Source organism: Emys orbicularis, chromosome 1, assembly GCF_028017835.1.
Source record: "Emys orbicularis isolate rEmyOrb1 chromosome 1, rEmyOrb1.hap1, whole genome shotgun sequence".
Lineage (NCBI taxonomy): Eukaryota > Metazoa > Chordata > Testudines > Emydidae > Emys > Emys orbicularis.
In genome coordinates, this window is record NC_088683.1 from 278,306,399 (window position 1) to 278,312,398 (window position 6,000).

The window sequence follows — 6,000 nt, forward strand, 5'->3', positions numbered from 1 at the left end:
CCACCCAATACCAAGGACAACAAGAGCTCCTGGTCCAACAAGTAGCTACGGTAATGCGACCGCCAGGAGTTCCCGCCCCCAACACCACAGGCGCGGGGCCTGTGGAGTACCTGGGGGGACTGACGGTTCGCCTCACAAAGATGGGACCAGGCGACGACCCTGAAGCATTCCTGGTTACATTCGAGCGGGTCGCCACCGCTGCTCGGTGGCCCCCAGAACACTGGGCCACGATGTTGGCCCCCTATTTAACGGGACCGGCGCAGATGGCCTACCGTAACCTGGATTCCTGAGAGGCCTTGGACTACCTCCGGGTGAAAGCAGCCATTTTAGACCAGACCGGCATTAATCCCGAGACGCACCGCCAGCGCCTCCGTAAAGAACAGTACCCTCCTGGAGCTCGGCCTCGGGCCGTGGCCCAATGGGTACGGGACCTCTGTTGGAGATGGTTGGAGCCTGAGGGCTTGACCGGGCCACAGGTAGCGGAAAGGGTGGCACTCGAACAGTTCACCCAGATCCTCCCAGAAGGAGGGAAAGCATGGGTACAGCGTCACTGACCGGCCACCCTGTCCGCGGCCGTGGGCCTGAGGGAGGATTACTTATCAGCTGAGGAAGCCCAGACTCACCCCCGTAGGTCCGGAAACCTGAGCCGGAGAGAAGGCCCAGACAGGGGAAGCCCTCAGGGAGCGGGGGCTCGGGAACCTGCCCCCCATATCCGACCCGCACCCACTAACCTTCACAATCCCGGACCTAGGCGGGAAGTCCCTCGGAGGCCGAGTCAAAGGGAACAGCAACCCCAAGGGGGACGGAGCCCAACAAGGGAAGGCAACGGACCCTCGGAGGGCCGGAACCGCTGCTGAGAGTGCGGGCAAGAGGGACATTTTCAGCGGGAATGTCCTTTTATGGATTGTAACTATGGACAAGTATGGGTTGCCGGTCATAGAGCCCGGAAAAGGGGCCCAGGGAAATTGGTGGTTCTGGTGCGGGTCGAGGGGATCCACAAGAGGGCTCTCGTAGACTCAGGATGTAGTCAGACCCTCGTACAGGAGGGGCTGGTCCCGAACCATAGACTTGCGGGGGATAAGATACACTTAAAGTGTATACATGGGGACATCCGCCCTTATCCCACCGCCTGGGTGAGGATTGGGATAGGGCAGCGGGAGGAAGTCCTCCACGTGGGCATAGCCCCCAGATTGGCCTACCCCGTAGTGCTGGGGTGGGATTGGCCCGAGTTTAGGGAGGTCCTCCAACAGTATCAACAGTCAGCTCCACAAATCGAAGGAGCTACGTCTCCAGGAAAGGAACTCCTCAGACACACGCCAGAGACAGACCCCGGGGAGGGGACGTCTACAGCGGGGCAGACGCCCACCGAAGCCCAACATCAACCCATGGAAGAGACTCAGAGGGAGTTGGAACGAGATATTGACTTTGTGAGGGAGCAGAGAGAGGACCCAACGCTGAGTCGGGCTTGGGAGCAGGCCACTGTCCCCGGAGCGGGAGAGGACGTACCTCCAAGACCTCCGCAGGGGCCACGGTTCGAGGTCCAGCGGGACCGCTTATATCGGGTGGTGCGGGAGCCACATACGCCTGAGGCCCTCCGACAGCTATTGGTTCCCCAGAGGTTGCGACGAGGCCTACTACACTTGGCACATGCCAACCCATGGGCTGGACATCTGGGGCAGGAAAAGACCCTTCAGAGGGTGGCCCGCCGTTTCTTTTGGCCCGGCATTCACCAAGAAGTCCGAGAATATTGCGCGTCTTGCCCAGAATGCCAACGGGCGGGACCAAAAGGTGTACCCCGAGCCCCGTTAATACCCATGCCGGTGGTCGGTGTACCCTTTGAACGTATCGGAATGGATTTAGTGGGACCCTTAGAAAGAAGCAAGACAGGGAATCGATTTATTTTAGTAATCGTGGACTACGCGACCCGGTACCCCGAGGCTGTTCCCCTCCAAGTGGCCACGGCACCGGTGATTGCCGCCGAACTCGTGAAGGTCTTCGCTAGGGTCGGGATACCCGCGGAGATCCTGACGGATCAGGGTACTAACGTATCCTTGAAATTGATAGCAGAATTGTGCCGCCTCCTGAATATACGGACGCTCCGAACGTCAGTTTACCATCCACAGAAAGACGGGCTGGTGGAGCGTTTTAATGGTACCCTGAAGTCCATGCTGCGGAAGTTCGTAGAGGAAGACCCCAGCCATTGGGATACATTATTGCCAGCCCTGCTGTTTGCCATAAGAGAAGTACCCCAAACGTCAACCGGGTTCTCGCCCTTCGAACTTCTGTACGGCAGGCAGCCCCGAGGGATCCTGGACCTCTTAAGGGAAGACTGAGAGACTCAGGAGACTCGCGTGCTCGGGACCACCCAGTATGTGCTGCGTCTGCGAGAACGGCTCCAAACCTTGGGGGGTTTTGCCCGGGAGCATCTGCGACAGGCCCAAGAGACGCAGGTTCGACTATATAACAGAGGGGCTAAGGCACGTAGCTTTAACCCCGGGGACCGGGTGTTACTCTTGTTACCCTCGGCTGAATCAAAGCTCTTGGCCAAGTGGCAGGGACCATACGAGGTGATCCGACGGGTTGGACCCGTAGATTATGAAGTCCAGTTACCGGGACGACGGAGGGACACCCGGACTTACCATGTGAATCTCTTAAAAGCCTGGAAGGTTAGGGAATCCTTGTTCATCACCTTCTCGCCCCCAGACCCAGAATTGGGACCCCTAGCAGGGGAACCCTTAGACCACAAGCCAGCGACACTCGGGGCCGGCCTTACCCAGGCACAGCGAGACCAAATATCGCAGCTTGTAAAGGACTTCCCCGATGTGCTATCAAACCAACCTGACGAGCCATCATATCGCGACGATGCTGGGCCAGAAGGTGAGAGATAACCATCGTCCCATACCCCGGAAGATGTGGGCCACAGTGCGACAGGAGTTGGACACAATGCTTGAAATGGGTGTAGTCAAGGAGTCGAAGAGTGAATGGCGCAGCCCCATTGTTCTGGTCCCGAAACCCGACGGGACCACTCGATTCCGTATCGATTTCCGGAAGGTTAATGCCATCTCTAGGTTTGACGTGTACCCAATGCCCCGGGTGGAAGAACTCCTAGAACGACTCGGGGGAGCAAGGTATTTGTCGACCCTAGATTTAACCAAAGGATACTGGCAAATCCCCCTTACACCCAATTCCCGAGAAAAAACGGCCTTCCCAACACCCTTCGGCCTCTTCCACTTTGTAACCATACCATTCGGGTTACACGGCACTGCAGCAACGTTTCAGCGGCTGATGAATAAGCTCTTGTTGCCTCACGATCAATACGCAGCGGCATATATAGATGACAGCGTGATCTACAGTCGCAGCTGGAAGGACCACCTTCGCCACCTCAGGGGAGTCCTCCAGGCCCTCCGAGCAGCTGGGCTCACGGCCAATCCGTCAAAATGCCATCTCGGCCAGGAAGAGGTGACCTAGCTTGGGTATGTCGTAGGGGGAGGGAAGTTGCGCCCCCAAATGAATAAGGTACGAGCCCTTATGGACACAGCTACGCCCACGACGAAGAAACGGGTATGCCAGTTCTTGGGACTAGCCGGGTACTATCGTCGCTTTATACCAGACTTTGCGTCCATAGCTGCACCTCTATCGGACCTGACAAAAAACTCCCAGCCACAACAGGTACAATGGTCCGACCAGTGTGACAAGGCCTTCAGGACGCTGAAAGACCGACTCATGCAGGAGCCGGTCTTGCGACACCCCGATTTTTTCAGAGGAGTTCATACTCCAAACAGATGCGTCAGAGGTAGGCTTAGGAGCGGTCCTCTCCCAGGAATGGGAGGGGGAGGAACACCCAGTACTGTATCTAAGCCGAAAACTACTCCCTCGAGAACAACACTACGCAACAATCGAGAAAGAGGCCCTGGCGGCGAAATGGGCGATTGATGCCCTGCACTATTATTTACTGGGGAATACCTTCAAATTGATCACCGACCACGCCCCCCTCAGATGGATACACAGCATGAAGGATGCAAACCCCCGAATTATGCGCTGGTACCGTCGCTCCAACCATACGACTTCCGCGTTTTTCATCGTCCGGGTAAGGCGCATGCTAACGCGGATTTCTTTTCTAGACAGGGAAAGGAGGATGGGGAGACGGACCAGCCACGGGGACGGTTCTTCTTAAGGGGGAGGGTGTGTGGCGGGGCCAGGCTACCCCGCCTTAGCCCAGAAGGAGTTAAGCCCCAGGGACTGACAGCAGAAGCCCCGCCTCCCTGGGCGGACTGGGCATGCTCCAAGTGCTATAGGAGTATAAAGGGAGGGAGACCAGCTCCTTCTGGGCTGGAGCCCGTAGGCGAAGGACCTGCCGGGGAAGCTCCTGCGGCGGACCAGCCACAGCCGGTGGCTGCACCGGGAAGAGACGCCGTCCACGGCCCGCCGGCGCCCTGGCGGTTGGAGGAGACACAGGGGATGACCGAACTCGCCGAGTACCAAGGACCCGTCGACTCCTGGGAGACCCCAGCGGAGACTCTGGTAGGAAGGGACCCCGGGAGGGTGACAGAGTGGTACCTCCCCCCCCCGGGGAAACTCAGCGTGTTTCGGTCGGACCCCCCCACTGAGTTGGTGAAAAAGCCCTACGCTACCCTCCACCCGAGGGTTGCTTTTGGGACTCCGGCCGCTAGGCCGCGCTACCCTCCACCCGAGGGTTGCTTCCGGGACTCTGGCCAATAGGCCCTACAGCCCGGTAGCCGAGGGCTGTGTTCCAGACTCCTGCCGTTAGGCCGCGTCTCCTTGAGGAAAAGGGGACGTCATAGACTTTGGCCGCTAGGCCATACTGCCCTGGACCGAAGGGCTATTTGACAGACGGTGGCGGATAGTCCACGCTGCTTGCAACCTTAGGGGCGTGGACCGTCACACTGCCACTGTGACCTCTGCGAGTCGGTCTCTTGAGGGTCCACCCAGCTCTCAGTGATTTCATCTCTCAGTGCGGGAACCTTGCAGTGAGTGCAGGCTGGGCTGTCTTTTCCTGTCCTGCAGCAGGTGTAAGCACTTAGACCTGATTATTAGGGATTTCAGCTCTAGTGGTCACTTAACAGAACAAAAGACTCTCTATGGAGCCTAATAAGCTCTACCTTTAAATAGTGAAAAGGGGCAAGTCAAATAGTGACTCTTAGGCATAGCCCACAGCACCAAGCAAAACCCCTGTCCCTGCTCCCTATCTCTCCACTGGGATATGCCATCCAAACCCCTTGCTTAGAGACTGCAGTTCAGTTGAGGGTGACGAGTGCTTAATTTCTCATGAAAGAAGTTCCAGGGCTCAAGCATGTTTTTTAACTGATGTGGCCAACCCAGAGGTCCCGGGGTTATGAACTGCCAAGCCTAGAGGTGCCGGGGCTCAGCCAAGGCAAAAATTAAGCATTGACGGTGACCCCCTCAATCAGGACAGGCTAAGCATATTTCTGCTGCCCTTTACTCATACAAAAAGTATAATAACATTTTATGACTCCCACATTAAATACTAAAGTGATTTGTAAACCAACGCCAACCCAAATTGATCCCTTGGGCAACACAGCTCGGTCTGCCGGATACCTAGGCAGAGTAGGTGAATTCATGTAAATAAAATCTGGTCCTGAAGCCTTCACCCCTCCCATGGCTCATCACTAGTTGTCAGGGGAGAGATCATTCAGACCTTGCTTACAAATCATAATTTGAATTAATAAGGGTGGCCCACATTGCCAAAACAAATGTGCCAACATTGTCAGAAAAACAACAGCTGTATGAAGAATCTAGTCTTTGTTCATACTTTTCAAACCTATTACAGTTTTTCAGGTAAAAGTGTTTTATTATACACTGTATATGCTTTTAAAGTGTGTATTAATGTTTCAATTTCAATTCAAATTTCCAACCAATGACTAAACTGGCAACTAGTTGACCACTGGAGAGGTGTTTGGAAAATTATGGGGGGGGTGTAGGGAAATCCCTGGATGACACTATAGAACAATATATCACAGA